Below are 26378 nucleotides of genomic sequence, written 5' to 3'. Positions count from 1 at the left end.
AAGTGATGATGACTACTGGATTGCCACACTATTAGATCCCCGGTACAAGTCCAAATTTTGTGACATAATTCCAGCCATAGAAAGGGACGCACGTATGCAGGAGTATCAGCAAAAGCTGTTATTCGATCTTAGCTCAGCTTTTCCACCAATCAACCGTGCAGGTGCAGGGAGTGAATCTCTCAGTTGTAACTTGACAAACATGGGACGGTCTCGTCATCTTCAACAGTCTACCCGTACCAGTAGCACCGTATCTGGTGCTGGTAACAGCAATTTTATGGAATCTTTTCATAATTTTTTTAGACCATCCTTTGCAAGGCCACCAGAGACAACAAGTCTGACACATAGTCAACGGCTGGAGAGGATGATACAGGAGTATCTCCAAATGAACATCGATGCCATGACTTTGCAAATGGAGCCTTGCTCATTTTGGGCTTCAAATCTTGAAAAATGGCCAGAGCTCTCCACTTACGCCTTGGAGATTTTGTCGTGTCCAGCTGCCAGCGTTGTCTCTGAACGTGTCTTCAGTGCTGCTGGGTGTGTGCTGACAGATAAGCGCACGCGTCTGTCCAGTGACAATGTGGACAGACTAACGTTTATCAAAATGAACAAGTCATGGATCCACAAGGAATTTACTACCCCTGTGTCATCCTGGGGAGAGTAAATGCTTGTGGATTTGGAATGTGCTTGATACAAATCTAGCTGTGAAGTGTACAACTGGGGCACAAGTGCTGCCACTGATGGGTGGGTGTGTGTGGGGCACAATTTTTGGAAAAAAGGGAGACTCCGCTTGGAGTAACCCTTGATTGCTGTGTTTTTTAAAATGATCCAAGATGAACAAGTCATGGTTCAGCAAAGACTTTGCTACCAACCCCGGGGTCATCCTGGGAACGGTTAAGGATGGCGTATTTTTGAATGTGCTTGATGCAAATCTAGCTGTGAAGTGTACAACTGGGGCCCAAGTGCTGCCACTGAAGGGGTGGGTGTGTGTGGGGCCCAATTTTTGGAAAAAAGGGAGACTCTGCTTGGAGTCACCTTGCGGTGTTTTACATGATTTTAGAAGGGCGTGCCATGCCTATATCGGTGTCTTCTCCTCTTTTCCTTGTAACGCTGTTTTGTTTTCGCATGAGTATATGTCCTTGTCACTTTCCCATGTGTTTGTGTTGTGAGTTGTTTGTCACCTTTTGGACACCTTTGAGGGTGTTTTCTAGGTGTTTTTATGTGTTTGTGATTGCCTCCCATTGTTTCCTATGCGGTTCGAGTGGTTCGCCGAACCGAACTCGACCGAGACCTCCGTTCGGCGAACCGACTTCGAGCCGAACCACGGCCGGTTCGCTCATCTCTAGCTCTAAGTATAAGCGTATGACTAACTGAAGACGTGTGCCTGGTCCGGACCTGTGTGTGGGTGATATTGTGTGGTTATCCAGTATAAACATTAGGCTTAAACTATAGTTCGTTAGGGTAAGGTCAGGTTAGGACCTTGCTTCATCAATCCGTTCAAACTTACTGTTGTCATTAACCCATTAGCTTTCTGCCTGGCCTTACCAGCATCATATAAAATTCATAATGTCTTCCACAAATGTCTATTAACGAGATTTGTGGGTTCAAGAACTCCTCTTCCCACCCCTCCATCTCAAGTCTTTGATGATGGAACATTGGAGTTTTAGGTATCGAGAATTATAGATTCTCAGGTTGTTTATTGCTTTCTTCACTGGCAGGGTTATGGTCTTGAGCAGAGGACTAGGGCAGCAGCCTCTGATGTCCATGTAGAGCACCTATTGCTACTAGTGAGTGAGAATTACAATTCTTAGGTGCTCGGTACCTGTAATGAGCAGTTGGATGCTCAAACGGGATCAACTCCTGTACAGTGTATAATGGATGTCAATGGGGAACGTGACCATATTTCTGGAGGATCTTCATGAAAAATGCTCGAGTTTCCCATTGACTTCTATTATACTCAGTACACGAATTGAACCCGTCTGAGCGTCCAACTGCTGGTTTCGAGTACTGAGCACTCAAGCATGGTAGTGCTCGCTCATTACTAGTTACGAGTACTGAGCACCCGAGCATGATAGTGCTCACTCATCACTAGTTACGAGTACTGAGTACCTGAGCATGGTAGTGCCCACTCATCAGTAGTTACCAGTACTGAGCACCTGAGCATGGTAGTGCTCACTCATCACTAGTTACGAGTACTGAGCACCCGAGCATGGTAGTGCCCGCTCATCACTAGTTACCAGTACTGAGCACCTGAGCATGGTAGTGCCTGCTCATCACTAGTTACGAGTACTGAGCACCCGAGCATGGTAGTGCCCGCTCATCAGTAGTTACGAGTACTGAGCACCTAAGCATGGTAGTGCCCGCTCATTACTAGTTACGAGTACTGAGCACCCAAGCATGGTAGTGCCCACTCAACACTAGTTACGAGTACTGAGCACCTAAGCATGGTAGTCCCCGCTCATCACTAGTTACAAGTACTGAGCACCCGAGCATGGTAGTGCCCGCTCATCACTAGTTACGAGTACTGAGCACTCAAGCATGGTAGTGCCCGCTCATTACTAGTTACGAGTACTGAGCACCCGAGCATGGTAGTGCTCACTCATCACTAGTTACGAGTACTGAGCACCTGAGCATGGTAGTGCTCACTCATCACTAGTTACGAGTACTGAGCACCCGAGCATGGTAGTGCCCGCTCATCACTAGTTAAAAGTACTGAGCACCCGAGCATGGTAGTGCCCGGTCATCACTAGTTACAAGTACTGAGCACCTGAGCATGGTAGTGCTCGCTCATCACTAGTTACGAGTACTGAGCACCCGAGCATGGTAGTGCCCGCTCATCAGTAGTTACGAGTACTGAGCACCTAAGCATGGTAGTCCCCGCTCATCACTAGTTACAAGTACTGAGCACCCGAGCATGGTAGTGCCCGCTCATCACTAGTTACAAGTACTGAGCACTCAAGCATGGTAGTGCCCACTCATCACTAGTTACGAGTACTGAGCACCCGAGCATGGTAATGCCCGCTGATCACTAGTTACGAGTACAGAGCACCCGAGCATGGTAGTGCCCGCTCATCACTAGTTACGAGTACCGAGCACCCGAGCATGGTAGTGCCCGCTCATCACTAGTTACGAGTACAGAGCACCCGAGCATGGTAGTGTTCGCTCATCACTAGTTACGAGTACAGAGCACCCGAGCATGGTAGTGCCCGCTCATCACTAGTTACGAGTACAGAGCACCCGAGCATGGTAGTGCCCGCTCATCACTAGTTACCAGTACTGAGCACCCGAGCATGGTAGTGCCCGCTCATCACTAGTTACCAGTACTGAGCACCCGAGCATGGTAGTGCCCGCTCATCACTAGTTACCAGTACTGAGCACCCGAGCATGGTAGTGTTCGCTCATCACTAGTTACGAGTACCGAGCACCCGAGCATGGTAGTGCTCGCTCATTACTAGTTACGAGTACTGAGCACCCGAGCATGGTAGTGCCTGCTCATCACTAGTTATGAGTACCAAGCACCTGAGCTTGGTAGTGCTCGCTCATCACTAGTTACCAGTACTGAGCGCCCGAGCATGGTAGTGCCCGCTCATCACTAGTTACGAGTACCGAGCACCCGAGCATGGTAGTTCCCGCTCATCACTAGTTATGAGGACCGAGCACCTGAGCATGGTAGTGCTCACTCATCAATAGTTACGAGTATCTAGCAACCGAGCATGGTAGTGCTCACTCATCACTAGTTATGAGTACTGAGCACCCGAGCATGGTAGTGCTCACTCATCACTAGTTACAAGTACCAAGCATGGTAGTGTTCACGCATCACTAGATACGAGTACCAAGCACCCGAGCATGGTAGTGCCCGCTCATTACTAGTTACGAGTACCGAGCACCCGAGCATGGTAGTGCTCACTCATCACTAGTTACGAGTATTGAGCAACCGAGCATGGTAGTGCTCGCTCATCACTAGTTACGAGCACCCGAGCATGGTGGCTGCCAGCCATGTGATGTCATGACGCCTCTAGGCCACTAGGAGTGCCAATGCTCAATCATTTAGTTCCCCATACATCTTAAATAACACATGCATGCTCATCTTGATCAATCATGCATGTACTTTATATTTGGGAGATTGGAGTAAGCTGCTGTGGCGGTGGCTTGTCTCCCAGAAGGACAAAACAATCATTAATCTCCAACGTGACCAATTTTGTCTTGTCCAATACTAAAAAATAAAACCATGATATTTGGAAAACCAGTGTCAGGAGTTGTGTGCTTTCGTTGCAGCTCAATTCGTTCCACTTCAGTGAGATTGGACTGTAATACTAGACACAAACCGCGGAAAAAAGCTGTGATTTTATTTTTTTTCTAATTACCCCTTTAAATTCAATGTTGATTTTGAGACTTTGGAGAAGTTCTTCCCTATGAGTCTGTACGGGAAGACAATGGTCCCCGGGGACCGGGGTTGATTACAATGTTGGCAGCATCGGGAACACATTAGAAGTAAAACCGCGGCAGTGTTAGGAAAATTGTAAAAAAAAAAAAAAAAAAGGAGGTTGGCGGAGTGTTAATGGTCAGGTAATCTGTCACAGCTGTGCTTTATAAAGTATACAGTTAAAGCTCGCGCATCATAATAAACGAGGTAGGAATTTTTGCAAACATCCTGAAGTCAGAGAATTTCTTCCTTCCCTCGGAGACTGATTGAATGCTTCCTGTCTTCCACATAGCAGAAAGGTGTTGGCAAGCATCCCGCAGAAGAAAAAAATATGGAAGCCCCATCATTCATTCTCAATTTGACGTGACTTTTTGTTCATTCCATAAGACGCGTTCCTTAAGTTTACGTCTAGAGAATGAACAATTATCGAGAGCCGGGCCGGCATGAATGGTATCGAGCCAGACGCCTGAACTTCACAGAAGTTGTCAATCTACTGTAGACAATGCGCAGTGTGGGCTTGTGGTTTGTGTCTTTTTAATTAAATGCTATTGAAACAGAAGCTTTTTGTGCTATGTATTGTCAGAAAAAAAGACATAAATTCGTAAATAAAGTTTTTTTGGAGCTATTTTATTTTTTCGAGTGGTTATCCATTAAATAAATATTAAAATATTGTTGACTGTTTTCATACTGGCCTCTAAAGCAGTCTCCTTCTTCAGCTTTGTTGTACAGTTTGGGTCATAATGAGCAGAGTCAATTCATTATCTCATAAGTCTCCTTTGTCAGCTTTGCTGTACAGACTGGATTATAATGAGCTGAGTTGTTTCATTATTTCATTAGCCTCCTTCATCAGCTTTGCTGTACAGACTGGGTCATGATGAGCAGGATCGTTTCATTATCTCAGAAGTCTCTTCTTCAGCTTTGCGGTACAGACTGGTCACAATGAGCTGAGTTGTTTCATTATTTAATTAGCCTCCTTCATCAGCTTTCCTGTACAGACTGAGTCATGATGAGCAGGGTTGTTTCATTATCTCAGAAGTCTCTTCTTCAGCTTTGCGGTACAGACTGGATCACAATGAGCTGAGTTGTTTCATTATTTCATTAGCCTCCTTCATCAGCTTTGCTGTACAGACTGAGTCATGATGAGCAGGGTCGTTTCATTATCTCAGAAGTCTCTTCTTCAGCTTTGCTGTACAGACTGGATCACAATGAGCTGAGTTGTTTCATTATTTCATTAGCCTCCTTCATCATTTTTGCTGTACAGACTGGGTCATGATGAGCAGGGTCGTTTCATTATCTCAGAAGTGTTTTCTTCAGCTTTGCTGTGCAGACTGGATCATAATGAGCAGAATCATTTCATTACCTGATAAATCCCCTTTGTCAGCTTTGCTGTGCAGACTGGATCGTAATGAGCAGAATCATTTCATTACCTGATAAATCCCCTTTGTCAGCTTTGCTGTGCAGACTGGGTCATAATGAGCAGTGTAGTTTCATTATCTCAAAGGAGTATGGGACAGTGAATCGAATCTCTTTTGCTGCTGTAAGCCTAGATAAGGCATGATATTACAAGTTTACAATCAGATAAGGCTTTATAAATTATGCTTTTACACTTTCTTGATCAAAACAATGTCAACTAAGAAACTTATGTATATTTACATATACTACTACAATTCATTTACCTTACTATTTAATTGTCCGACCGCTTGTGCTGTACACAGCAGTGCATCAGCAGTGCTGTGTATTGCTAAAATAACAGTTTCCTATGAAAGCTGGCCACTGGTTGGCGTTCACAGGAGGATCGTAATGACAGGCATGATAGTCATCAGGTGATCATCAGCTGCCATGGAGTGTGGAAGGACGAACCCTTCTGATGCTGTGTGTTAAATGTCGCTGTCAGGGATTGAAGTGATTAAATCAGCTGTCATGTGCGTAGAAAGATGGCGGCTTAGGGTGGAAGCCAGCATATGACGTACCAGTACATCGTGTTGGTAAAGGGTTAATGGCTACAGTGTGAATATGCACCTACACATAGGAATAATAGCAACAAGTGTGATGGCCTTATTTTTCAGATTTGTTTTAGTTTCTAGTGCCTTGTACATAAAGAGATGCAACACAACTTTTTTGGACTGTTTATTCTGTTTATACAGCGTTTCACAGACAAGTGCAAAACAGTCAGTCCTTGGTCCAGCTCTGCGCCCATCATTTATAGCTAGAACCATCCTGATTAGGTACACCTTGTTGTGGTGGGATGGCTTCTAGGTGCAAAACAGTCAGTCCTTGGTCCAGCTCTGCGCCCATCATTTATAGCTAGAACCATCCTGATTAGGTACACCTTGTTGTGGTGGGATGGCTTCTAGGTGCAAAACAGTCAGTCCTTGGTCCAGCTCTGCGCCCATCATTTATAGCTAGACCCATCCTGATTAGGTACACCTTGTTGTGGTGGGATGGCTTCTAGGTGCAAAATGGTCAGTCCTTGGTCCTACTCTGCACCCGTAATTTATAGCTAGACCCATCCTGATTAGGTACACCTTGTTGTGGTGGGATGGCTTCTAGGTGCAAAATGGTCAGTCCTTAGTCCTACTCTGCACCCGTAATTTATAGCTAGACCCATCCTGATTAGGTACACCTTGTTGTGGTGGGATGGCTTCTAGTTGCAAAACAATCAGTCCTTTGTCCAGCTCTGTGCCCGTCATTTATAGCTAGACCCATCCTGATTAGGTACACCTTGTTGTGGTGGCATGGCTTCTAGGTGCAAAACAGTCAGTCCTTGGTCCTGCTCTGCACCCGTCATTTATAGCTAGAACCATCCTGATTAGGTACACCTTGTTGTGGTGGGATGGCTTCTAGGTGCAAATGGTCAGTCCTTGGTCCAGCTCTGCACCCATAATTTATAGCTAGAACCATCCTGATTAGGTACACCTTGTTGTGGTGGGATGGCTTCTAGGTGCAAAACAGTAAGTCCTTGGTCCTGCTCTGCGCCCATCATTTATAGCTAGAACCATCCTGATTAGGTACACCTTGTTATAGTGGGATTGCTTCTAGGTGCAAAATGGTCAGTCCTTGATCCTACTCTGCACCCGTCATTTATAGCTCGAACCATCCTTATTAGGGACACCTTGTTGTGGTGGGATGGCTTCTAGGTGCAAAATGGTCAGTTCCTGATCCTGCTCTGCGCTCATCATTTATAGCTAGAACCATCCTGATTAGGTACACCTTGTTGTGGTGCGATGGCTTCTAGTTGCAAAACAATCAGTCCTTTGTCCAGCTCTGCACCCGTCATTTATAGCTAGAACTATCCTGATTAGGTACACCTTGTTGCAGTGGGATGGCGTCTACACTGTTTTGATCAAAATAATGTTAACATATACTATTACTATTCATTTACTTACTGCAGGATATTCATTTTTTATGTCTTCCGTTGAGTATTTGGTTGCAGGAATTTCTGCACCATTTTTGCATCTCTTGGCAGGAAAAACACAGCAGCAAAATGCACATTTTTGCCTTGTTTTTTTACGCGTTTTTCCAATTAAAATCAATCGTGACAAAGATAAAAAAAATGCTGAAAAGTTGACAAGGTGCAGATTATTTTCGGTACTAAATATGCAAGGAGAAAATACTCAAGTGTGCACTGCACTTTATGTTTCTCATTGACTTTGCTGGCATTAGGATTTGCTAGTAGTTATGTGACAAATCTGCACTCAACGATGCATAAAAATCACAATAAAAACCCAACATGTGCACACAGTCTAATATTCTAGACCTGCTTTCCAAAATCTGGACTGTTGATGTATGAACAGAGAATTTGTCTGCATCTTGGAAGGTATGAATAGTTGTATTTGGTCAACCAGTCACTGAATCTAGCACATGGTGTTTGCACTGCAACCCAAGGAGTTAAAATAATATAATACCTTATACTAATTTGTCCATGGAGCTCACCTTGTTTACTTCATCTGCTACAGCTCCAAAGTTCTCCAAGCTGGTCTTCGGTCCTTTATGCAATCCCTCTCCAGTGTTAAGGCCACTGATTGGAGGAAGACCAACGAAGCTGTGGTAGTAGAAGCTGTGTAAGACAGGTGAAGGCCTAGGACAGGTAATGTCCTAGGACAAGTGAGGGCCTAGGATAGGTGAGAACCTAGGACAGGTGAAGGCCTAGTACAGTTGTGGGCATAGGACACATGAGGGCCTAAGACAGGTGAGGCCTAGGACAGGTGAGGACCTAGGGTAGGTGAAGACCTAGGGTAGGTGAGGATCTAGGGTAGGTGAGGCCCTAGGACAGGTGAGGGCCTAGGACAGGTGAGGGCCTAGGACAGGTGAGGGCCTAGCACAGGTGAGGGCCTAGCACAGGTGAAGGCCTAAGACAGGTGGGGCCTAGGACAGGTGGGGCCTAGGACAGGTGAGGGCCTAGCACAGGTGAGGACCTGGAACAGGTAAGGTCCTAGAACAGGTGAGGACCTAGCGTTGGTGAGGTTCTAGGACAGGTGAGGGCCTAGGACAGGTGAGAACCTAGCACAGGTGAGGGCCTAGCACAGGTGAGGGCCTAGGAGGACACATGAGGGTCTAAGACAGGTGAGGGCCTAAGACAGGTGAGAGCCTAGGACTGGTGAGTGCCTAGGACAGGTGAGGGCCTAGAACAGGTGAGGACGTAGGACAGGTGACGACTTAGGACAGGTGAGGACCTAGGACACGTGAGAGCCAAGGACAAGTGAGGGCCTACGATAGGTGAGGGCCTAGAACACATGAGGGCATAGGACAGATGAGGGCCTAGGACAGATAAGAGCCTAGGACAGATGAGAGCCTAGGACAGGTGAGTTTAATGCATTTTATTATAACGTTATAACGGATAAACCAGGGAGAATGTTTTTTTTTTACAGTGAATAACAAAAGATATCTGCCAAGCAGTGGGAGGGGAGAAAAAGGGGTCAAGGGGGGAAAACACCACTCATTACAACAGTATACTTTTTAGCTGAAGCGACTTCCCAGGTCGTCACAACTAGTACAACATACAATATGGTTTTAAAAGCAGCACAGTGATATGCATATATTGAGCATTAAACAATCCTGCTCTGTCCTCTATCCTATCTGGTCTCCCTAAAGGGACCATACGGCTACCGCACCCTGACTAAGGAGGCCTAATATAGTTCCCTAACTGCCGCACCTGGGTGTACACTCACGGCACTATCCGCAGGACTGGTCCGCTCTGAAGCTTGACGATGCGGTGATGCACTTGACTCGGGGAGGACGAGGCCGGACTTCTCTTCCCTCGATCCATTGGGCAGCTGGGCTCATCCAGGTGAGGTCTTCTCATAGGCCGGATACCGACTCTCTTAGACGTGCCTGCCTCTGAGCCTTTCAGAACTCTCTCTCTTCACTCCCTGCTTCTTCTTTATCTTTGCCAATATGGCCGAACCTAGCTTCAGCTTTCTGATGCTTAGGGAACTCCTGCCGGGGCACTCGCTTCATCTCACGTTCTGTTCCGTCCTGGCCAATTACCTTTAAGAGTGATAAACTCTAGGCTATCTATAAGAAGCCAAGGACCTGCAATATTTATTTAGAATTTAAGCTTGACTACAAAATGAATGCAGCCTCATATGAACAGTGTCCGGCAGTATTATAAGCATTAGAGAACCATATGGCAGTATTATAAGTATAAGAGCACCACATGATGGTATTATAAGTATATGAGCACCATATGATGGTATTATACATATAAGTGTGGCGCCCTGGACTAGCCAGGACATCACAGGTACTGCAACAACACACCCCACACCCCGGTTAGGCACATCGGCCGCACACACAAATCCTTGTTGCCTCCCTCCAGGGGCTGATGTCCACACCAGGTGGGGCGGGGCCAAGCGGTTGGCTCCTCCCACCAAGGAGTTCACAGTCCTGGAGGTGGGAAAAGAAAAGCAGATCAGTTTGGAGTGTAGAGAGTGAGAGTCAGGGAAGTGGTAGTGGAGGAACTGACTGGCCGTGTCCGGGTACGTGGCCCGGGCACCTGACAGCAAGGTTGGCAGATGGTGGTGACCATCTGCAGGAGAGGCCGATTGACGCACAACCGTAAGGACCGGGGACGGACGTGAAGAGAAGCTAGCACTATCCGGCAGGGCCTACGGACCCTGACCAGGCTTGGAGTCGCCGTTAAATCGGTCAAATCCGTCTGCGACGGGAACCTCCGGGGTTTCCCAGCAGTAAAGACCCAACTGAAGGCAACCGTCCAAACCGTGAGGGAGAGAAAGCTACTGCCAGAGCTAGAGCTCCCAGGGCCAGAGCCTGCGGGCAAACAGGGGCTCCCTTAGCCAACCAACCGCTGGGGAGCGGGTTACCGGTGGGAAGCCATCGGGGCCAAGAACATAATACCGGTGCAGGGAGAGACAGTTACCGCCAACCTACCGGGAGTGACCGTCGCAGCCGTCTGTGGGACTCGTCCATCCAGCCGTTTGTTTTACCAGAGACTCCCTGTGCGTTACTGGCTGAGTAAGTACCACCGTGCCGTCTGGCACTGCGCTGCCCCGCGACCCTGCACCTGGTCAAGCCCTGCAACCCACCTTACAGACAACAACTCCTGGCCCCGGGACTGCCAAAAACCCCCCTACTCACGGAGGGGAGAGAAACATCTCAGCTGCTCCCTGCCATCGCTCCCGGGATCCCCGTACAGAGCAGCGGTGGTGCCCCAACCTCACCACACACCGTGGGTGGCGTCACAAACCGACATCCCAAACACCAACCAACGACCCCTTTCACTCACGGGCGAGGAGCGCCGCTCGAGTCCCCGGATCCGGCCCAACGCTTGAGCCACCGAGCAGCAGCAGCAGCGCCGGACCCGAGCGTGGGGAGCGCAGCGCCCCGCCACCCGCGACATAAGCACACTATATTATATGTATTATAAGTATAAGAGCAGCATATGTTGGTTTTATAAGAGCACTATATGATGGTATTATAAGTATATGAACACCATATGGTGGTATTATAAGTATAACAGCACCATATGTTGGTTATATAAGTACAAGAGCACTATATGATGGTATTATAAGTATAAGAGCACTATATAATGGTATTATAAGTATAAGAGCACTATATGATGGTATTATAAGTATATGAGCACTATATGATGGTATTATACGTATATGAGCACTATATGATCGTATTATAAGCATAAGAGCACTATATGATGGTATTATAAGTATAAGAGCACCATATGTTGGTTTTATAAGTATAAGAGCACCATGTAATGGTATTATAAGTATAAGCACTATATGATGGTATTATAAGTATAAGAGCACTATATAATGGTATTATAAGTATAAGAGCACTATATGATGGTATTATAAGTATATGAGCACTATATAATGGTATTATAAGTATATGAGCACTATATGATGGTATTATAAGTATAAGAGCACTATATGATGGTATTATAAGTACATGAGAACTATATAGCAGTATTATAAGTATGTAAACACCATATGGCGATATTATAAGTATAAGTAAAAGAGTACCATATGGCAGTATTATAAGTATATGAGCACTATCTGATGGTATTATAAGTATAAGAGCACTATATGATGGTATTAAAACTATAAGAGCACTATATGATGGTATTATAAGTATATGAGCACTATATGATGGGATTATAAGTATAAGAGCACTATATGATGGTATTATAAGTACATGAAAACTATATAGCAGTATTATAAGTATGTAAACACCATATGGCGATATTATAAGTATAAGTACAAGAGTACCATATGGCAGTATTATAAGTATATGAGCACTATAAGTTGGTATTATAAGTATATGAGCACTTTATGGCTTTATTGTAAGGATGAAATTACTAAATACTATTATAAGAACCAAACTCAGCTCAAACTGTTTTTATTTTTCATTTTTCAATCATATCCACACTTCTGTTTCCATATAGAATCCAGACCAAAAACAACTTAAAACTTTAAGCCGCTAATCAGATCCAAAACATATCTCCAAATTTGTATTAATAAAGATTGAAGCAGACATTCAGGTAGACATCTCCTCTTATGTCTGAAGAAGATCTGCCATATAACCTTGTTGGCCTAAAGTACCATATACTTCATTGGCCGCCCCCCCCCCCTTCTCCAAAAAAAGTAGAATGGTTGAGGCAGACAATGACCTGTTTTATTTATGTCCGTTCAGCATCAGAATTCTGGAAAAATAAGCAACTGGGAGCGATTACAGGGCTTTGCCTGTGCACAGTAAATCATTCCTAAGCGTTTTTCATGTTCCCTCTTGCTTTACCTTGGTTATCATGTTCTCATCTATTTCTAGCAGACATTTTTTTCTGATCGTTTATGGAAAGGGTCAAGTGAAACTCCCAACTCCCTTGAGCTGATTAATGACCACATCAAAGCTCACCTTTCCTTCATTTCTGCTGTCCACATGGGTTTACAAATAGATTCCCTGTTATCTCATTTTACAGTCTGTTATGTACAATGTAACATAGAGGATGAAGAATCCAAATGTCCCAAAATGAGTTGATCTGAATTGACACTTGTGCAATGCTTCACTTCTCCTGTGGTGGCGCTGTAGATAAAGTGAACAATTACTGATAGGTTTCCCCAAAGATTACAAATGAGCTTATTGGGAAAGGACCTGTTGGACCTGTTGGACTAGGCTAGCTGGGAAGACCTGAGCTGGCCCTAAGACTGGGATCCCTGCACTGACCCTCAACCCAGAGGTACACTTAAGGGTAGTGAGGTCTGGGCCCCCAGCATGTCCCTGTCTCCTATTCACACCGTGACATAATCCCTCACACTCCCCCAACCTCCTGGGGGGGGGGCATGACGTATCAATATAACCCCCCTCCTAAAAAGACATGCACAGAGGGAGGAACTGAAACTCATTCACTCTGCAAACAGCCACAAAGGGTAGACAATAAAAGTTGAGGGGGAAATAAAATATAAGAGAAGAAGTAAAGCATACCAAGGGACATTTCCACACCACACAAGCAACAGATCGCAGGTCACCAAAATAGGATCATCGAGGACACTGGATATTTGTAAGAGCACGAGCAGATGCTATCTTCGGCGATCTCCTAACAAACTCACCAGCCTTAAATAGGAAGAGACCAGCTGTGGATGGCAATCAGTAACTTGACTTTCAGAAGAGTCGCACACTGCTCAGAGAAGGATTAACTCCTACACGGCTGGGAGCAGTGGACACAACTCAGCCGATGCCCAGCACAGCTCAGCATTTAAGAGAACTTTGCATTGTGAACAGGGTCCGATGCCGTTGCTGTAATCCGCGAGTCCAGACAGCGCATGATAGGACCCTTCTAACACATACGGATTAGATTGTGCTTCCAAGTAGGGTTTATGCAGTGGGAAACCCCTTTATGGAAGGCCTGTCTCTATCAAATAATTCTTCAATTTAATTCTTTTTTACCTGGTCTAATTTCTGATTCCTTCTAGAATCCAAAGTTGTTTTTTTATTTGTTCTTGTGCCTCTCCGTTTATGAGATATAGTCCTCTTTGCTCTATATACAAATCTCATGTTTTCATCCAAGTGGGTGTGGTCTTCAGAGAACATCCCCACAGAGAGGAGGTGACCACCACCACACCATTTTGACAGACAGAACAAGATTTAAGCTATGTCCGCACGCTGCGTCTTTTTCTGACCACAAAGATGCAGTGTTTCTGGCTGCAAAAAACGCACAAGAACGCACCCGCGGCAAAAAAACGCACCAGTAAAAACGCATCCGTTTTTACCTCGTTTTGGTGCGTTTTTCTTCATGCGTTTTTTCCAATGCATTGCATGGGTGAAAAACGGAGACAAAAACACAGAAATAATGGACATGTTGCATCTTTATGATCACCACAAAAACGCACCTAAAACAAAACTGCACTGTGCGGACAGCAAAAATGAAAACTCATAGACTTCATGAGGAAGCAAAGTCATGCAGTTTTTACACCAAAAACGCACCTGGAAAAAACGCAGGGTGCGCACATAGCCTTACATGCAGGTAAGGTGGAGACATTTCTCTGGACTGGAGAAGCGCAGGAACAAAACAAAAACAGCTCCGGATTTAGGAGAACAGCGGCATTTACATCAGATTTTTTTAGCAATATACATAGTACTGGATAAAGGTTTTAGACAGGTGAGTAAAAAATGCTGCACAGTAAGAATGCTTAAAATAGAAGTCAATAGTATATTTTTTATCAATTAACAAAATGCGAACTAACAAATGACAAATCTAAATACCGTATATTTCGTTTTATAAGACGCACCGGATTATAAGACGCACCCCAAATTTAGATATAAAAAGGGAAAAAAAATTATGAGGTTCTTCTTATAATCCGGTGGTGTCTTAATGGGGGGGTGGCAGCGGTGGTGGAGCGAAGTCACAGGAGGCAGGGGCGGTGGTGGAGTAGGGCGATGCTGTGGACGATGCGTCGGATATCCCGGATGCTCGCTGCAGGCGCTGAGGTAGGAGGAACATCCAGAAACTGTTGGCGGTGCGGGCTTTAAAGAAATGGCGAGCGGAGTTGGCGCATGTGCAGTTTGAGCTATCGGCTCAGTGACAATCCAAGATCTCATCTGAGCACGGGCCATTTTCCTTTAGTCCGCTGCAGGGAGATCAATGGGCCGGAGGTGGGGCATGCGCTGATGAAATCTTGAGCTGAAAGCTCCCTCTGCGCACGCGCCGACTCCGGGTGCCATTATTTGAAGTCCACACCACTGACTGGCAGCCCCTGCCTCACAGCCCGCAGTACAGCCCGCAGCACAGCACACCACCCACAGTAAGCCCACAGCACAGCACACTGCCCACAGTACAGCCCGCAGCACAGCACACCGCCCGCAGTAAACCCGCAGCACAGAGCACTGCCCACAGTAAGCCCAGCACAGCGCACCACCCACAGCTCAGCGCACCACCCGTAGTAAGCCCGCAGCACAGCGCACCACCCACAGCACAGCGCACCACCCGTAGTAAGCCCGCAGCACAGCGCACCACCTGCACCATGTTCCCTGCATCCTGTGACTCTGCTCCACCACCTCCCGGTAAGCTGCCTACAGATTATAAAATGCACCTCTCATTTTCCTCCCAAATTTTGGGGAGGAAAAGTGCATCTTATAATCTGAAAATTATGGTAATCAATATTTGGTGTTGAAGATAAATAGATTATTTCCTGGCACCTCTATAGTAATCTGGGGTTCCAAATATTTGATGGTAAAGTTACTATACCATTCTCTGAGAACCACAGTGATTAAACAATACACAGCCAAAGAGTTAAAAAACAAGCAAATTCAGCTCTGCTACATCGCTATTAGTGATGAGCGAGTACTAAAAAGCTCGGGTGCTCGAGGCTCGGGCCGAGCATCCCAAGATACTCGTGTACTCGGCCCGAGCACCGAGCCCAATGTTATCCTATGGGAGACCCGAGTATTTTTATGAAATGACCCCCGGCAGCATGTAGAAACCCTAAAAATGTCACAAAAGTCTCATAAGAGTGCTCAAGTGACATGGCAACAGCATGGGGAAGACCCCTTGAAGCATTTATCACTCAAAAGTCACAGCTGTAAACAATTTTGTCCGCGTTTTACGCCATTTTTACGGACTCACCAGAAAACCTTCCAAAATGACACCAAAATGAATTTTCATGGCGGAAATGTTAAGGGCACATACCCAATAGTGAGATAGAGCTGGTGTATGTTACTTTTGGACATTACATGAAAGATTTTACGTGAAAACATTGTGTGGCACTCCGATGTCCCTGAGAAGAGACGTACATAAAGGCCTCTTGAGTCTAATGTGCCCATTTTGAGGAAGTGAGTCTTTGTAGTATTTTCCTTTGCCAGGACAGTCCAAAATTGTGAGGTTCACCAATGCCCCTGCATACAGACGTGCATGATGGCCTGTAAACCTGAAGTGCCCATTGTAAGGAAGTGGGTCTATTGTAGTATAGCCCTTAGGCAGGGCAGCCAAAAATTGGGAGGCTCCACATTGTCCCTGGATAGAGACGTGCATGAGGGCCTGTAAACCTGAAGTGCCCATTGTAAGGAAGTGGGTCTATTGTAGTATAGCCCTTAGGCAGGGCAGCCAAAAATTGGGAGGCTCCACGTTGTCCCTGGATAGAGACGTGCATGAGGGCCTGTAAACCTGAAGTGCCCATTGTAAGGAAGTGGGTCTATTGTAGTATAGCCCTTAGGCAGGGCAGCCAAAAATTGGGAGGCTCCACATTGTCCCTGGATAGAGACGTGCATGATGGCCTGTAAACCAGAAGTGCCCATTGTAACGAAGTGGGACTATTGTAGTATAGCCCTTTGGCAGGGCAGCCAAAAATTGGGAGACTCCACGTTGTCCCTGGATAGAGACGTGCATGAGGGCCTGTAAACCAGAAGTGCCCATTGTAAGGAAGTGGGTCTATTGTAGTATAGCCCTTAGGCAGGGCAGCCAAAAATTGGGAGGCTCCACATTGTCCCTGGATAGAGACGTGCATGATGGCCTGTAAACCAGAAGTGCCCATTGTAACGAAGTGGGACTATTGTAGTATAGCCCTTTGGCAGGGCAGCCAAAAATTGGGAGGCTCCACATTGTCCCTGGATAGAGACGTGCATGAGGGCCTGTAAACCTGAAGTGCCCATTGTAACGAAGTGGGACTATTGTAGTATAGCCCTTTGGCAGGGCAGCCAAAAATTGGGAGGCTCCACGTTGTCCCTGGATAGAGACGTGCCTGATGGCCTGTAAACCAGAAGTGCCCATTGTAACGAAGTGGGACTATTGTAGTATAGCCCTTTGGCAGGGCAGCCAAAAATTGGGAGGCTCCACATTGTCTCTGGATAGAGACGTGCCTGATGGCCTGTAAACCAGAAGTGCCCATTGTAACGAAGTGGGACTATTGTAGTATAGCCCTTTGGCAGGGCAGCCAAAAATTGGGAGGCTCCACGTTGTCCCTGGATAGAGACGTGCATGAGGGCCTGTAAACCAGAAGTGCCCATTGTAAGGAAGTGGGTCTATTGTAGTATAGCCCTTAGGCAGGGCAGCCAAAAATTGTGAGGCTCCACATTGTCCCTGGATAGAGACGTGCATGATGGCCTGTAAACCTGAAGTGTCCATTGTCAGGAAGTGGGTCTATTGTAGTATAGCCCTTAGACAGGGCAGCCAAAAATTGGGAGGCTCCACGTTGTCCCTGGATAGAGACGTGCATGATGGCCTGTAAACCAGAAGTGCCCATTGTAACGAAGTGGGACTATTGTAGTATAGCCCTTTGGCAGGGCAGCCAAAAATTGGGAGGCTCCACATTGTCCCTGGATAGAGACGTGCCTGATGGCCTGTAAACCAGAAGTGCCCATTGTAAGGAAGTGGGACTATTGTAGTATAGCCCTTTGGCAGGGCAGCCAAAAATTGGGAGGCTCCACATTGTCCCTGGATAGAGACGTGCATGATGGCCTGTAAACCAGAAGTGCCCATTGTAACGAAGTGGGACTATTGTAGTATAGCCCTTTGGCAGGGCAGCCAAAAATTGGGAGGCTCCACATTGTCCCTGGATAGAGACGTGCCTGATGGCCTGTAAACCAGAAGTGCCCATTGTAAGGAAGTGGGACTATTGTAGTATAGCCCTTTGGCAGGGCAGCCAAAAATTGGGAGGCTCCACATTGTCCCTGGATAGAGACCTGTTAGGTTCTTAGTGCCTCCGTGCTTGCATTTAAAAACCGCACGTGTGTGCTTGTCGGTGGCAGCGTACAGGTGCACTTGTGTGCGTTTTGCACAAACTTGGATATAACGCACAAGTCTAGTGAATACACATCAGCACAGCATTGCAAAATGCGCAAGGGCGTTGGCAACGAACAAGGAAGTGGACGTGATAGTGGTACAGGCAGAGACCGAGGTCGTGTGCAAGCTCTAATTTCGCCACAACAAAGGGCCACATCTACTCGCTCGCACATCCTGTCCCAAATTCTTGGGGACCGCAGCAGTACACCGCTCTTGAACCAAGACCAGTGTCAACAGGTTGTTAGTTGAATAGCGGATAATGCTTCCAGTCAGATTGGCACCACCACAAACACTCTGTCTTCCACACGGTCAAGTGTCAGTAGCCGTGATACTGCACCACACATTTCAGAACCTGATCCTCCTTCCTACCACCAGGCCGAGTACACGTCCACGGACACTCGGAAGAGCTGTTCACGTTTCCATTCACACATTCTGGCCTCTCGCCAGCTCCTGTTGAAGTGGGTCATGACGAGATTGTATGTACAGATGCCCAAATATTTGAGCAGACACGTTCTCACGAAGTTGGCAATGTGTCTCAACAAGGGGTGGACGATGATGAGACACAATTGTCAGGAAGTCAGGAGGAGGAGCAGGGTGCGGAAGAGGAAGACGACGTGGTGGATGATCCAGTAACTGACCCAACCTGGCAGGAGGATATGCAGAGCGAGGACAGCACTGTATAGGGGGAGGGAGGCGTAGCATCCCAACAGGCAGTAAGAAGCAGGGTGGTGGCCCCAGGCAGAAGTCAGGCAACCGTTCCCCGGAACAACAACACAACACAAGGTGCCTGTACAAATGTTAGGTCTTCCCGAGTCTGGCAGTTTTTTAAGTTGGCTCCAGTTGATTCTAAAAAGGCCATTTGCAACACCTGCCGTGCCAGCATCAGCAGGGGTACCAAAACTAGCAGCCTGACTACCACCAGCATGATCAGGCACATGTCAGCCAAGCACCCGACTTTGTGGGATGTACAACAAAGTCGAGGAGCAGTGCTTGGTGATGTCACTGCTGCGTCTTCGCTTGTTGTGCATGCGAGCCAATCCCCTGTCCATGCTGCCCGCGAACAAGCCTCCTCCGGCCCTGCACCTGCAGTTGCCCACGCAGAAATAACACCATCATCAAGCATGTCCTTGTCCCAGCGCAGCGTTCAGTTATCCATTCAGCAAACCTTTGAACGCAGGCGCAAATACACTGCCAACGCCCCACATGCCACACTTCTAAATGCTAACATTTCGTGACTGCTTGCACTGGAAATGTTGCCTTTTAGGCTGGTGGAGACAGAAGCATTCCGCGACCTGATGGCGGCAGCTGTCCCACGTTACTCGGTCCCCAGCCGCCACTATTTCTCCCGGTGTGCCGTCCCCGCATTGCATAACCACGTGTCACAAAACATCACACGTGCCCTGAACAATGCTGTTTCAGCCAAAGTCCACCTAACCACAGACACGTGGACAAGTGCTTGTGGGCAAGGCCGCTACATCTCGTTGACGGCACACTGGGTTAATATTGTGGAAGCTGGGACCCAGTCTGAGCAAGGGACGGAACACATCCTTCCCACACCAAGGTTTGCAGGCCCTACCTCAGTCAGGGTTTCACCCACACTCTACAGCTCCGGAATGTCATGCTCCTCAGCCTCCTCCTCCTCCTGCGCATCCTCATCCACTTTACCCTCCACACCAGTCCCAAGCTGGAAGCACTGCAGCACTGCCTCGGCGAAGCGGCAACAGGCTGTGCTGAAGCTAATCTGCATAGGTGACAAACCCCACAATGCAGAAGAGGTGTGGACAGCTCTGAAACAGCAGGCAGATCACTGGCTCACACCTCTGAACCTAAAGCCAGGAAAGGTCGTGTGTGACAATGGCCGGAACCTGGTGGCGGCTTTAAGGCGAGGCCAGCTGACACATGTTCCATGCGTGGCCCATGTGCTCAACCTCGTGGTTCAGCGGTTTCTAAAGTCATACCCAGAGCTGTCTGATCTGCTGGTAAAAGTTCGCCACCTGTCTGCACATTTTCGAAAGTCACCTACTGCTTCAGCCGGCCTTGCCGGCTTTCAGCGCCATTTGCATCTTCCGGCTCACAGACTGGTGTGTGATGTCCCCACGTGTTGGAATTCAACTCTGCACATGTTGGTCAGGATATGTGAGCAGAAGAGGGCAGTTGTTGAGTACCTGCATCACCTAAGCCGTCGGGAAATGGGTCAAACTCCACACATAACACCTGAGGAGTGGAGATGGATGTCCGACCTATGTACCATCCTCCAAAACTTTGAGGACTCCACCAAGATGGTGAGCGGCGATGACGACATTATTACCGTCACCATACCGCTTCTCTGCCTTCTAAAACGGTCTCTGCTCAAAAACAAACATGATGCATTGCAGGCGGAGAGTGATGAATTGGAGCAAGAAACAGTAGTGGGTGTGGGTGATAACACACAGCCGAGCCTCGTCTCATCACAACGTGCAGTGGAGGACTATGACGAGGAGGAGGATGAAAATGAGAAACTGTGGAAAGAAAAGCGCAATAGGGTCTTACCCCAAAAAAGGGGAGGAAGATATGTAATAAAAACACACTCACCTATAATGGTTGTGCCAGTCACAACCACTATACAGGCATATATAAGATCCAGGTCCAGGCAGAAGTCCCAAAGTTGGCTGATAACAGAGAGTGATAGAAGAAGGGTCTTAATTCCGCGCCAAGGACTCAAAGGATCCAGGAAGAGATTAATGTTTCTTTAATAACATGCACAAGTCTACGCGTTTCTGGAGACACAGCTCCCTTCATCAGGACATTGGCAAGAGAACATCAAAAAACATCATTTTTTGATGTTCTCTTGCCAATGTCCTGATGAAGGGAGCTGTGTCTCCAGAAACACGTAGACTTGTGCATGTTATTAAAGAAACATTAATCTCTTCCTGGATCCTTTGAGTCCTTGGTGCGGAATTAAGACCCTTCTTCTATCACTCTCTGTTATGAGGAGGAGGATGAAGACATGGAGCAACTCTCCGGCCAAATTGAGGATATGACATGCAGTCATATCCTCGGTTCAGCGTGGCTGGCCAGAGGACAGGGTAGATGATGATGAGGAGGAGGAGGAGGAGGAGAACAGCATGTTCAGTCATCGTGTTGGTCAGGATACTGAAGTGATGGCTGTTAAGAGTCTGGCGCACATGGCTGACTTTATGGTAAGCTGCCTGTCTCGTGACCCTCGCGTTAAGAACATTGTTGCCGACAATCATTACTGGTTGGTAACACTGTTAGACCCACGCTAAAAGGAGAACTTTATGTCTCTTATTCCCGAGGCGGAGAGGTCAGGCAAAATGCAGCAGTTCCAGAAGTCCATAGTCACGGAAGTAGGCAAAGCATTCCCCTCACAAAAGGCTAGCGGCATAGGTCAGGAATCAGTGGACAACCAAGGCGTACAGCCGAGAGGGGCACAAGTCCAACCCGCCAGAGGTAGGGGAACAGTCTTTAAGATGTGGGACAGTTTTCTCAGCCCCTCACATACCACAGCCCCTGAGGTGAGGGGTAGTGCCACAAGAAATTCTAAGTTTGCCCAGAGGCTCAAGGAGTACCTTGCAGATCGAACAACTGTACTCCGACATTCCTCTGTGCCTTACAATTATTGGGTATCCAAGCTGTACACGTGACATGAATTGGCTCTCTATGCCTTGGAAGTCCTGGCCTGCCCTGCCGCTAGCGTTTTGTCAGAGCGTGTTTTTAGTGCCGCAGGTGGAATCATTACAGATAAACGCACCCGCCTGTCAACTGAAAATGCTGACAGGCTGACTCTGATCAAGATGAACAAGGGTTGGATTGGGCCAGACTTCACCACACCACCAGCAAATGACAGCGGAATTTAAAGTTTGTAACGGGAATTTGACATGTACCTCCACTCACCCATGGGTACACACTTCTGGACTTTGGCTAATCGCTGGACTGCTCCTCCTTCTCCTCATGCGCCACCATGATGACCGTTACAATAGTTAGGCCGTTGTTTCAGGTATACCCCCAGTGGCAAATTTTTTCGCCCATTCTTTCAGAATGGGCATTACAACGACAGGAGACCCGCTCCTTTGCAATGGGAACAATGTTTTGAGGCCCTCATGCACGTCTCTATCCAGGGACAATGTGGAGCCTCCCAATTTTTGGCTGCCCTGCCAAAGGGCTATACTACAATAGACCCACTTCCTTACAATGGGCACTTCAGGTTTACAGACCATCATGCACGTCTCTATCCAGGGACAATGTGGAGCCTCCCAATTTTTGGCTGCCCTGCCTAAGGGCTATACTACAATAGACCCACTTCCTTACAATGGGCACTTCAGGTTTACAGGCCCTCATGCACGTCTCTATCCAGGGACAATGTGGAGCCTCCAAATTTTTGGCTGCCCTGTCTAAGGGCTATACTACAATAGACCCACTTCCTTACAATGGGCACTTCAGGTTTACAGGCCATCATGCACGTCTCTATCCAGGGACAATGTGGAGCCTGACGCTGCCACCGACTGCCACACACGTGCGGTTTTTAAATGCAAGCACGGACGCAATAAGAACCTAACAGGTTTTTAGGAGCGACAATTACTGAGAAGTTTGACACTATCAGACACTGCTGACGTGTATTATTCACTAGACTTGTGCGTTATATACTGGTTTGTGCAAAACGTGCACCTGTACGCTGCCACCGACAGGCACACACGTGCGGTTTTTAAATGCAAGCACGGACGCACTAAGAACCTAACAGGTTTTTAGGAGCGACAATTACTGAGAAGTCTGACACTATCAGGACTGTTTTAGACTGTGTACACCAGCCCCAGATATGATGAAGGCTGGTATACGGTCACCACTAGGAATGGCTATATACCCTGCCTGCCCTGCCTGTATACAGCAACAATAGTCCTGAGAAGGACTCTGCTACTGTACTCCGACCTGGCTATACCCTGCCTGCCTGTATACAACTACAATAGTCCTGAGAAGGACTTCTGGTCACACTGTTTGCAGCCCTGCTACGGAAATAGCTATAAAGGGCCGCAAACCTTTCCCTGAAGCAGCGACACTCTCCCTGCACTGACTGTCTGGATAGCTGTGAGCAGAGCACAGCGCGCCGGCCGGTATAAAGGCTCGGTCACGCTGTGCAGGCCGGCCAATCACTGCAATTCCACAACTAACAGGGCTGTGGCATTGCAGTGGTCTGCCAGCCAATCCCTGCATGAGGGCTGGCTCTCAAAAGAGCGACAACATGCAGGGATGAAGACCACGAGTACAGCATGAGTATCGCGAGATTACTCGGTCCCCGCCGAGTAGCCCGAGTGCAGTGATACTCGTGCGAGTACCGAGTAGTAACAAGCATGCTCGCTCAACACTAATCGCTATATAACTGCCCTGAGCTTCTTAACAAATAAATTCAAGCTACTTAGAAAAAAATACCAATATCCCACATGGTTACCATATAAAAGGCCTTTTCATTTTTTATACATTAGGTGAGCGTAGCAGGGGGCTAGATTGACAAATTATTTCCTAAGACTTGCTGGAGGAGGTGAAGGCGGGGGGGGAGGGTTCATTTTAAATAAGACACTAGTTTAAAAATAAAGAAGAAATATAAATTGCTTAATTTGCCCTGATCCGCTCTTTGTTAGCATGCTCGGCCCTGCTGCGTCTGTAAGTGTGCACGCTGTTATACCTACAGGAATATGAGAAGTAGACACAGTCTGGAGTCTTCATGTCATCAATATGCAACTCATTAGGGGGAGTCACTAAGGAAAGAACTGTCAGAGAATGGCAGAAATGGAGCGAATGCAATTATATCATAATTAAAGCAGCTGAATGATACAATATACAAATAACATAGAGACATTACTCACGGAAATATGAGTGCATCATCTAACGCAAAAGAAATGACACCTAGGGTAAAAGCTGCTGCACAGCTTCTAGCTTCCCAGTTGCAGAAGAAAGTTCACAGAGCAGATTACATGGGATAACAAGCTCTTTACTTCTCAGAACATGAGGTAAAAATTTGCACAATCATACAGCATTGCATCAGGAAAAGAAACCAAAACCAGGAAGAACAAGAGACTTTTTACAATACAGTGAGCAAGGAAACTTTACACAACATCGCCATCTACTGTTAGATCAGCATAAAGTCCTCCTTCACACAGATAAAGAAGTCCTCATCTGTTGCATATACCAACAAAAGCCTGGTGCAATACTTGAGATTTGCACCTTATTCTCACTAGAGGTTGTGCTGTCCCTATGGAAGTCAGTTCTCTAGGCACTCCCTGATTAGCCTGTAGGGTAAAGCATGGGGGAAGGATAATGGTACCTCTGATAACACAACTGTCAGGATGTGACTGCAGGATAACGAGGGATGGGGGGCTCCTAAACTGTCCTGATGTCTTAGGAGTTAGCAGGAAAATAGGTGCTCTTCAGCTGACCTTCAGGCTAGGGTGGCCCTGGCTATCCTTTATCTCAGAGTTACCTCTCATGGTGAGGATGTCTGAACCACCTTCTTACCCCTGCTTCTGGCCAGCCCTGATCTACTACCCTCTCCCTCTATACCCTGGGGAAAGGAGGCCAGCACAGGAGCATGGTAACACCAACAGTGATAGATAAACAGGGGAAACCAAAACTCTATCGCACAGCACACTCACACAGAGTAATTAGACAAGTGATAAGAAGGAACACTAAAGCAGGAAGGAAATAACCAGATAACAGGAGGAATTCCACAGCATACCAAGATACACGCTGTAAATCACCAGTTACTGGAACACAACAGCACACGGACCGCTGTAGCAGAAAGCTATAGTCAGCATGGGAAGACAAGTTCCTCCATCTTAAAAAGGCGGAGAGTAACTGTGATAGGTCTCCCTCAACATGTGATCCAAAAGGTAAACAACAGGCTAGCAGAAATTAACTCCTACTAGTCAGATCACTAATGAGCCCACAGCTGGTCGACGCCTGAGCCTGCCTGTGCAATTCAGAAGCATCAGAGTAAGTATAGTGAGGAGTGTCACAGTCTTTGATATGAACAGTGTTTGATGCCACCATGACACTCGGCGAGTTTAGAGCCAAACACTGTGTGACACTGACATTGACAGGAGGAATAATAGAGGGACAGCATCACTAGGAAAAAACGTACTCTTCAAATATAAAACTAATATATGTAAAATAGCATGACAGCGTCAAATGGAAAGGTGCAAAAAAATCCCCCCAAAACAAGAAAAAGGCTCTTAATTTTAGGGAGACTATTATCTTTACCAAACGGAGTATTATTGTCTATAGTGACAGGGTGCACAAACTTTTGCTTACTTTTCCTCTATATAACAAGGGCTATTCCCATGTTCCTAAATTGGTATAGTCTGATAGTGTTGGCAATGCAAGCAATTTTGCAATTTACTGATTATTAAACATTTTTCATTGTTGAGATATTACCTATTATCACAAAAGAACTGACCACAACTGCCAGACAGTATAACATACAGCATGCAGTGCTTACAAGCTCTTTTCTTATGAGCTTGTAAGCTCTTGTTTTAATGCTAGACAGACTCAATTATACAGGTTTTTACCATCTCGTCTAGCCTAAGTGTATTGCTTACATGCTAGACAACAGAAGTGGTCGGTCTCTTAGCCAACAAACAACAAACTGTAAGTGTTAATATCTCAAGAACAGTTGCAAATTTTAATAAGCAGTAAATTGCAAAAGTGCTTATTTTTGTAAGCACTATCTGACAACATCCACCTGTAAAGATAGGAATACTTCACCATTGTCCCCTTTGTTGGGTAGTTTTGGTCCCTTTATACAGTATTTGTTATACATGTACTGTAGTGTGCAATTTTTCCATAAAAGCAGTGCTGATTTAGAGCATTATTACAGCCATGCACATGAGATTTAATTGTGTATTTAAATTTTTAAAGGGGCGTGAAGACTTTTGCAATAATATAAATTTTATATATTTGTTTAATCACTTGATTCGGTGCACCCCAAAGGCGACAGATTATTTTTGGCCTTCTTTGCACGTCGCAAACATGCAAATTTTCTATCTCCCGGAAGGAAAGAGAACATTAACACATGTCAAACACAAATATGGGGAAAATGGGATGAAGACTTGTTGACAGGTAGACGCACATTTTTTTAATATATCCAGTTATCCTGCAACTGCTGAGAGATAAATGGCCCCTTGAATCGACGTTCGAGCATAACTGTCCCTGGCACCACGAGAACACAAGCAG

This window comes from Anomaloglossus baeobatrachus, chromosome 1 (genome assembly GCF_048569485.1).
Source record: "Anomaloglossus baeobatrachus isolate aAnoBae1 chromosome 1, aAnoBae1.hap1, whole genome shotgun sequence".
NCBI lineage: Eukaryota > Metazoa > Chordata > Amphibia > Anura > Aromobatidae > Anomaloglossus > Anomaloglossus baeobatrachus.
The sequence above is the reverse complement of the archived record's forward strand: the minus strand, read 5'-3'. Positions refer to the sequence as shown.